At 34.2% G+C, this 9692-nt stretch overlaps 1 long non-coding RNA gene across 1 annotated transcript; it reads left to right on the top strand.

Annotated features, from left to right (window-relative positions):
• Positions 1–2861: 2861 nt before the first annotated feature.
• LOC120080380 (uncharacterized) lies at positions 2862–4162 on the top strand. The gene is made up of 2 exons (XR_005482500.2): positions 2862–3384; positions 3870–4162. It is a non-coding gene; the product is annotated as an uncharacterized LOC120080380 (long non-coding RNA).
• The last annotated feature ends 5530 nt before the right edge of the window (positions 4163–9692 follow it).

Below are 9692 nucleotides of genomic sequence, written 5' to 3'. Positions count from 1 at the left end.
TAAGAAAACTAGGTGTGTAAATACCTCTGCAGGTGGTGCTTTACTTGGAACAACGTCTGAATCGACTGGCGATGATTGGTTAGTGGGGATAAACTGGGTTGGGATTCAAAATAATTGGGTGAAGTGTTTGTTCCTGAACGACAGAAGTGGAAAGACACTAAAGGAGAAGGGCGAAGCAGCTTGATCGAGAGGGAGAGGTTCGAAGACAATCGACCTAGTTTACGAGGGAGAGGAACATTAAGTAGCTCGACTGAAAGGAGAGGGATATACTTCTTTTTGTAATCTTTGTAAATTGTACGAATGTTCCAGGCATATGGCCCTAACATATTAAGGTTTCTTTCTTTTGGACCAGTGTCTAAGTGATAGTGGTAAGAATAAATAAGAAAGAGAAGAGCTAATATTCAGGAATCTATTTCTTTTAGCAAGAGGAGATTTCTCATGTAACAAGGTAATAATCGATTTACTATTAGATTGGACCATTGTTCCTTCTTTTTCTTTATGTCCTATATATAGGTGGGAAGTACACATCGAATGTAGCATTAAACCAATGTTTATCGAAGTTAACGTGTACTTTTTGATCTCTTTGTAACAGAAAGAAGTTATCACTTAAAACACGATCCACTTGTATGTCTCCACATATATGTTTAAGTTACAATGATAACTATAGATCTTAGTTTATTGGTTTGTGATTAATGCAACTAAAATATCAAATATTTCATAAGCTGAAGTGAATAAAATATCGTATATTATAAATCACAAAATGTTTATTCATATAAGTGCTTACAAACTACAGGACCCTACGAGATTTAGGGCATCAACCCCAACACCAACAACTAGCAAGATAACTATCAACGAAATCATTATCTATTATCTATTATCTATAATCTATTGATAGACACTGATAATGCTCTATATCTGTCTATCTTAGATAGACTATCTATGATAGACAGAGATAGAGTACTATCAGTGTCTATCTAAGATAGACGGTGCTAGAACACTATTGTTTATCCTAAATAGACAGCGATAATGGTCTATCCCATGCTATATATCACTTATATCAAGTCAGCATAGTGAACAAAAAAATAGAGTACAAGTACCAAATACTAGAACAAGATCCAAACACTATAAAAAGTGTAAAGCAATAGCAATAATATCATATAACAAGTATATTTTAGAAACCATCATAATAACTAAGTATCGCAAGCCAGAAAAATAGTCCAACAATAGCAATAACATTATAGAACACGTATACTTCAACAATTACCACTATTAATGTCTCTACCAGATAGATTAGATTCACACTTTCAAAAACTGAAAATACTATCACTAACATAGAGTGCAAAGCATTAATAAAATCACTATCTACCAACAATAGTGATAAAACTCTATCATTGTCTATCTTAAATAGATATTGATAATGCTCTATCTCTATTTATCTCAGATAGACATTAATAGAGGACTATCACTATCTATCCTAGATAGATATTAACAGTACTCTATCTCTGTCTATCTCAATTCGAAGTAGACAAGTATGTATTGATGTTAAAGTTTTTTCTATAGTTGCTAAAGTCCCTAAGACAGATAGTGAAACTAGTCTATCATCATGTATCAATAGATAGACTCAAATAGACAACTATGTACTAACAAGTACATTTTTAAATAAGCATCGATGCACAATAACACACGAAAAATCCACTATTAAATAAGTCAAATAAAAACCTTAAGTACATTATTAAATAAGCTTAGAGTAGTGTTTATCATCAAATTCACATATTGTTTTCCTAATTGTACGTCACACATTCATTACAACTATGTCTCCCTCCCCCCCTAAAGTCCTTAAATGATAGAACTATATCATTCATTAAAGTCACCATTCGTTGAAGTAGATTACTATTTATCTCAGATAGACAATGATTGTATCTTATTGCTGTCTATCTCAGATAAACAATGATAGTGCTTTATCTTTGTCTATCTCAATTCGAAGTTATCAATCAATAATCAATAACCAATGACATTAACACTATCTACCAACAACAATCAATAGTCAATTGGTTTTACCTTATTCTTCTCTTTAGATTTTATTTTGTTTCCTCTTTCTTTGCTTGTTAATGATTCAGATTTTATTATTTTCTTTCCTTTTCCTTTGCTTCCTTTACTTGTTGATGATTCAACCAATATTTTTTTTTTTTTTTTGCTTACGATATTTACACAAAAAATAGGTTTAATAAATATGATTAAATGGAATAATTGATTTGATTTGATGATAGATTGTAACCTTGAAGAATCAGTAGCAGTACCGATTTTTAGTAATAGCGACAGAGAAAGAAGAATATGGAGAACTAAGAAGATGAAGATGAAGATGAAGGAGGACGAGAAGCAGTAACAGCAGCAGAAGTAGAGGAAGGAGAAGTCGTTGAGTCGTAGCAGCAGCCAGAGAAACGTGTTTCTATCATGCATTGTTCATCAACAAGCCATTGGAAACGTGGGAAGACGATTAGTAGAATTGGATAATCTGATTTTGTGTAATGGGACAATTTTCAACTAAACGTGAACGACGATTGGACGATTAATTGACGGATTTTGTGTGGGCTAGGGACATTTTTGGTATTTCACTACTGTATGGGCTAGACTTTTAGGCAATTTACCTTCATTTTATTGTATTATTTAATTCACTGTGGGCTAATTTTGGGTTGTGTAGATTTTTTGCTATTGTTATAAATATTTTGGGCTTTTTTATTACATTTAAAAAATACCCCTAGATTTAATTGATTTGGAAATTTAGGACTTTTAGACGATTTTTTTTTTTTTTTTTGGGATAAGAATGTGTATATATATATAGGTGAGGTGGTACATGACAAAATAAGCCGCATGTGGTTCTAGACAAGCCATCTAAGCCATCATCTTCAACTTTTATCTCCCTTTCTTTTCACAAGCTCTCTCCGTCAATCTCATTGTGAACCTTCTTTCAGTCGATCGTCGCGCACGCCAGGGAGTCCACTGCCGCTCATTGTCATCAGCTGCCGGTCGTCATCAACTATGGATTGTCGCTGGCTATTGGTCGACCGTCTGAGATCTCTTTCTCTCTCTCTCTTTCTTCCCCTTGGATCTACAGTTCGTTAAGTCGTCGCTGCACTCACCTACAAATGTCGTGCGTCTCTACCATCCAACCACTGCTTTTAGCTGCCACCGCCATTGGTCTTGCCGAAATCTTGAGTTTGGATAAAGTTTTTTTGTGGTTTTGGTTGGATTGGAGTTTCGGGAAGGAATTTAGGTGTTTTCCACTTGGTTCAGGACCAAGTTCCACAAGATTTTGGACTTGATTCAAGATCATATTGGATAAATAGGAGATAAGCTTATTTGAACACATGTGGGCATAATTTCAAAGTAAGTAATCTTACTACTAGAACCGCCTTTAAGCTAGCGATTTAGACATTATGATTTAGTATATTTGATTGGATGATATCGAGAAGCAAGATATGACTAGAACTGTTTTTTGAGCATGTTGATTAGAGTATCTGACTGATGTGACTATAATTTAAGTATACTACTAATATGATTATGTTTGGGACCATGAGAAATGTACTATGATTTATGTTGTGAAATTTACTAAAAGCAATGTACCGACAGATTTCCTACTACGTTACCGTGTGTTGACTCGTGCCCTGCTATGCTTGTGAGCTTTCGGGACACTAGATGCGTGTTAGGATAAGTTAAATTGCTCACTAGATGGTCATCCAAGATTTAGTTAATTGTATGCATGTCCCACCAGAATGTTGTATTTATCGGATATGAATGCATAACTTGACCCCGGTAATGAGGTTACTTACTGAGTATTTTATACTCATTCTTTATTATGTTGTGTTTTTTAGGTAAGGGAAAGGACGCATCGGCGAGTGACGAGTGGAATCCGTAACCATGCCAATGGGATTAGTCAGATGCTTCCGCTCATGTTTCCATGTTTTCATGTTTTTTAATCTCATCGTTGAATTCATAAACTTTTAGTTTTTGAACGGTTGGATGTTTTAGATAAAATTTTCCAGTGTTGTTTTATTTTTTTAGGGTACCCTGACCAAAATTTTTTGGTTATTTAGATTTAATCTCAGTTATTTGTTTCATAAAATTTATTCAGTTTTAGCCAATTCATAAAAGTGTCGTTTTGAGATGTATGCATGCATGTAATAACAGCCTAGTACAAGTCCTAGGGAGCCAAGTCATTACAAAGTATAAGGATTAAATTATTACATACTAAAGTTCAAGGATTAAATTGTTACAAAATTTAGAGTACATAGACTAAATCCTAGAGACTAAATTGTTACTTTCATGAAAGTTCAGGGTCAAAATTGTTTTTAACTATTCTTTGATTTCTATATTTTTTTAAAAAAAATTGTGGTCTCTATTTAAATTAAATATTTATTTAAAATTCAATTGTGATATTAATTACCTTTTTTTAGAGTCGGGTATTGGAATTTCACTCTAATTTGGTTTTTAGTTTAACATGTAGGGCTAAATATTCAAATCTCACATATCTTTTACGTTTTTTATGAGAAAAAAGAAAGAGTACATATTAATTATAGCTAATCTAAACTTATTTTAGCCTTACACTTCGGTTGATGATATTATATTTTATCTAATCGAATCATGTTCATATGCTTCATCTTAATATTTTTATTTAATATATTTTACATTATATAAATTTATATAGCTTGTGAAACAAAATGACAAACCATGAATGCCATTTTTTCAAGCAAGGGATTATAGAGGAAAAAAAATGGTTGATGATAGTTGGAAAATTTCACAAAATACCAAAAAACCAAAAACTTTTCTACCACTGATCTTTTGTCCATGTGAAATTCAAAAATTTCCCCCAATTTTAAAAAAGGCTTCAAACCAAATCCTTCCATCTTCTTCCTTTAACCATTTCTCAAGCATTCAATATGTATTCAATGCAATACCAATATTCCACCAAAGCATTTATTCTCAACTAATATTCTACCAATAACATTGAATAACATTGGTATGAACAGAATGGAAGGTCACTCTCAGTATTCACTTTCTGTCGAACTCCCCATGAAATTCTCAAATTGTTCTCTTGGAGTGTTCTCTCAGAGTTTCAGTCTAACATCCTCGATTTAGAAACGGAGAGAATATAAGTGATATTCTACAATATTTCTTATCCCAAATCGCTTTCATAATAAGTGTCGTTTAGCATTAAATGAATGATCGTATAGTAATATATACACAATCGTTCATTACAATATAAACGATCGTTCATGAATTACTAGACGATCATGTAGTAAGTTATAAATGAACGTTTAGTACTGTATAAACGATCGTGTAGTACTATATAAACGATCTTTCAGAAATTTATATGATCACATGTACAATACTAAACGAACACTTATAAATAGTCACGCGATCACTTATCAATTACTGGGCAATTTCTTAAACTTTTATGGGACATTGCTTAGGATTTTCTTATCCCATTGCAGATTAATAATGGTACTTTTCATCTTTGTACAATTTAGTGGGGATTGGGATGAATCCGAAAGAAATTATGTTGGAGGTTATATGAAAGTTCTGAAAGTCAGAAATGATATAACAGTCGACGAATTAGTGAGTATTATGCACCAACGATTGAATATCGATTCAGATATGTTTGATATACCCATCAAATGTTGTTACAATTTATTGGTCCCATCTCCCCCGATTGACATAATCGATGATGAAGACCTTAACTTTTTTTTAGAAGGAAGTTATTCATCCCGGATGTTGTTATTTGTATCAGTTACACCTTGCAAAAGTCATGGAGTGCACACAAACGATATGTACTAATATTGTAATCCAACCAATCAAACCATTTCAACCAGTCAAAACTTTGAGTTTGCAACCATTCCAACACGTAATATTCACATCATATCTTCACTGGATGATCATATTGAGCCATGTAACTTGGGGGATGATCGAAGTGAAGCTTGGTTTAGTCACAACAGTGAACCTAGATGTACTCCTCAGTTTGATACTGAACATGGATATGGACAATCTTCAGGACCACAAACTTCTTCAACACCTTACATCCATATTCCAACCCCACATGCTTCCGTCCCACCAGTTGTGATGCCTTCAGTTCAAATGCATTCCACCGTTCCAAACCAACCATTTGTCGATATACCCAGACCATCAGAGGGCCCATCGTATGACGACCTCATCACAATACCTCATGACTGTCTGAATGACGAGGATATAAAAGTCGGTCAAAATTCCTTTTCGAAATATGATTTGTCAGTTAAATTATCGATGCTTGCAATAAGAATGAACTTTAACTAAAAATTCAACAAAGAGCTTGCTAACTATTCGATGTTTGGTTGAGGAATGCGAGTAAAGGGTTCGTGCAAAAAAAAAAAAAATGAAAGAAAGTGATTCCTTCAAAGTGATGAAATATCCAAGAGAACATACATGTTCTCTTGAAATGAGAATGGGTAATCATTGACAAGCAAAAATTTGGATTATTAGATACTTGATCAAGTCCAAATACGAACAAGTTGGTCGAATATACCTCCCGAGGGATATAATTGAAGACGTCCGACAAGATTATGGAGTGAACATAAGTTACGGGCGGGCTTATCATGCTAGAGAATATGGATTGGTGTTCACACGAGGGTCACCAGAAGGATCATATGCTATTGTTAGAGCATATGGCGAGACATTTAAGCTTGTAAATCCAAGTACGATCTTTGAGGTTGAAGTAGAGTATGGGCAATACTTTAAGTACGTCTTCATGGCACTTGGTTCATGTATCAAGGGGTTTTTTAAATGCATCCGCCCAATAATCGTTCTTGATGGTATCCATTTACATGAGAAATGCAAAGATGTGTTGTTAATATCAACGTGTATTGATGGCAATAATAACATATATCCTATCGCCTTCAGTGTTGTAGATGGTGAGAACAATGCATCATGGACTTGGTTCATCTCAAAGGCTTTGATAGGCGACATTCCAAATTTAGTGATTATATCAGATCGTCACATCTCAATTGCAAAGGCTGTCTCAAGTATATTCCCTGATGCATTTCATGTCCTATGTATAAACCATATTCGAAACAATTTGATTGACAAATTTAAGAATAAGGACATAATCCCACACTTCTACCTGGCGGTGGAAGCTTATAAAATGTCTAAGTTCTAGATGTATTAGGCTAAGCTCCATAAATATCCTGGTGTGATGACCTATCTTGAGGGGGTTGGATTACATTGGTGGGCAAGGGTTTATCAAGTCCATTGTAGGTATGACAAGATGATGACAAATATACTAGAATGCCTCGATGGAGTGTTGAAAGATGCATGAGAACTACTAATCATGAAACTATTAGAGCATATCCACAAGTGGCTACAAGGTTGGTTCTATATCCGACGTACACATGCAATGGCATGCACAAACATTGTAACTGATTACGCAAAGAGTATTCTTAAGGAATTGGAATTGATGTTTAGAACATATCATGTTTCCCCGATGGACATGCATATAATTAATGTGGACGATGGATATTTGAGGGGGGTGGTTGATTTTCGTTCACAGATATGTACTTGTATGGAGTTTAATTGTATCGAGATCTCATGCTCCTATGCAATATTTGCAGCGACCCTGAGAAACATTAATGTTCAAACATTATATGCAAAATGGTATACAATTGAGTGTGTCACCTTCGATCTCTTCACTTCCCATTGCCCGTACTTGAACCTCCTATGCTGAATGTCAAATTGAACAGAAATCAACATCAAATGTATTACTCTGGCCACGAGTTGAAGATAACCATCAACTACGTCACTATCGATGTAGTTCGGTGTGGAGTCAAATACAAAGATCGTGCACCTCTCCAAATCGATGGCAAGCATAAGCCAGTGTTGTTTGATGTTGATTGGCCCAAATAAGAAGTCAACATCCATCCACGTTGGCTTGTATTCTTTATATTGTCCAAGCACATAGTCCGTAAAGAAGTGAGAGTCCACCCACCTCATGTGTGCTTCATGATCCAACCAACCTGCCACTTTGTCATCCTCCATTTCAAGACCTTCTGGCCGGATCTTAAAAGCAATTCTCTCTAGCTCCATTAAAGCATCCTGGGAAAGGCAAGATGTAAATATATGGTTGAGTGAAGAGTAGTTTCAACAAATATGTAAAATTTTCTTATCATGAAGCTCGAACCACCATGAATCGATACTTTCACAAGTCAAGTTTTGAGTACAACTTCTGATGCACGTACATCAATAAGAGATCCATAGTCTTGTCAAACAAAGAAAAATATAATTATAAATACTGTAAATTATAAATGATCATGTAGAATTATCTTAGAGATCGTGTATAATTTCTTGAATTAATAGAAATACTCATGTCTCCAAACATGTGTTATGCTCAAGCGTTTTGAAGAAATCATTGGTCCTAAAGGTATATACTACCATTTGCTCCTCATTTTTGGTTTTAGGATGGCTTTTCCATTTTTTGTATGATTCCACAGAATATCTAGGACTGGGAAGCATGGGTCATAGGAACTAACGGCCCTTATGAGGAAGTCAGATACAAGGACCAAGGGGTTGAGATTGATAATACCAGTGGTCAATTTTAATCCCACTACAGGTGGTTAAGTTTCTTGAGATTGGGGCTGAGAAGATATTAAAGGTGAATGAGGTGGTTGGGGATCACTTGAACGAGGAGGTTGAGGATCACTAGAAAGAAAATCTCCCCTTTTTCCCCCTTTTCACATCCTCAAGTGTGAACTTGGTTGGTTTTTTCCTTTTCCGACGCTCGCAGTCGTTTTTATCCTATATTTAAATTATAAATCAATGATAGTACAATGCTAATTCATGAAATATCCTTACCTTGACTTCAGTGGCATCCTTTTGAGTTGAAGTCCCCATAACCTTGGCTAAATCCAAATCGAAATGGCCCCTAAGATTGAACACTTGAGTGAGGAGTTCATGTATTTCATCAACAGTCTAGTGAACTGGCTTTTCATTGACAGTTGGACCCTCCACTGGTTGTTCATTGACATGTACACTGGTCTAAGGGGTATCTTCTTCATGTTCTTTGTGGGTATTGTTACCATCATCAATATTATCATCATGAGAAATCCTCTCATTATTATCCCTCTCATCATGATGAGTCCTTATATTATTACTATCCTGAACAAATCAAACAAAATATTTTGTTAAGCGAGGCAATCAATCGTTTAAGACTATCTAAACGATCGTTTAGAACATCCAAACGATTGTTTAAGACTATCTAAACGATCGTTTGATAGTCTTAAACAATCGTCTATATTTTTTAAACGATTATTTAAGAATACGTAAACAATCATTTAAAAAATATAAGCGGTCGTTTAGATTATCTAAATGGTCAATTAATAACCTTGAACGATCGTCTATATTTTATAAATAATCATTTAAGAATATGTAAACGATCGTTTAGAAAATATAAGCATTTATTTAAGACTATCTAAACGATCATTTAATAATCTTAAATGATTGTCTATATTTTCTAAACAATCATTTAAGAATATGTAAATTATTTTTTAGAAAATATAAGCGATCGTTTAGATTAACTAAATAATCGTTTAATAATCTTAAACGATCGTCTATATTTTCTAAACGATCATTTAAGAATATGTAAACAATCGTTTAGAAAATATAAATGATCGTTA

This window comes from Benincasa hispida, chromosome 6 (assembly GCF_027475165.1).
Source record: "Benincasa hispida cultivar pf3 chromosome 6, pf3_genome.v1.1, whole genome shotgun sequence".
Classification (NCBI taxonomy): Eukaryota; Viridiplantae; Streptophyta; class Magnoliopsida; order Cucurbitales; family Cucurbitaceae; genus Benincasa; species Benincasa hispida.
Note: the sequence above shows the minus strand (reverse complement) of the source record. Positions and strands in the feature narration are given on the sequence as shown.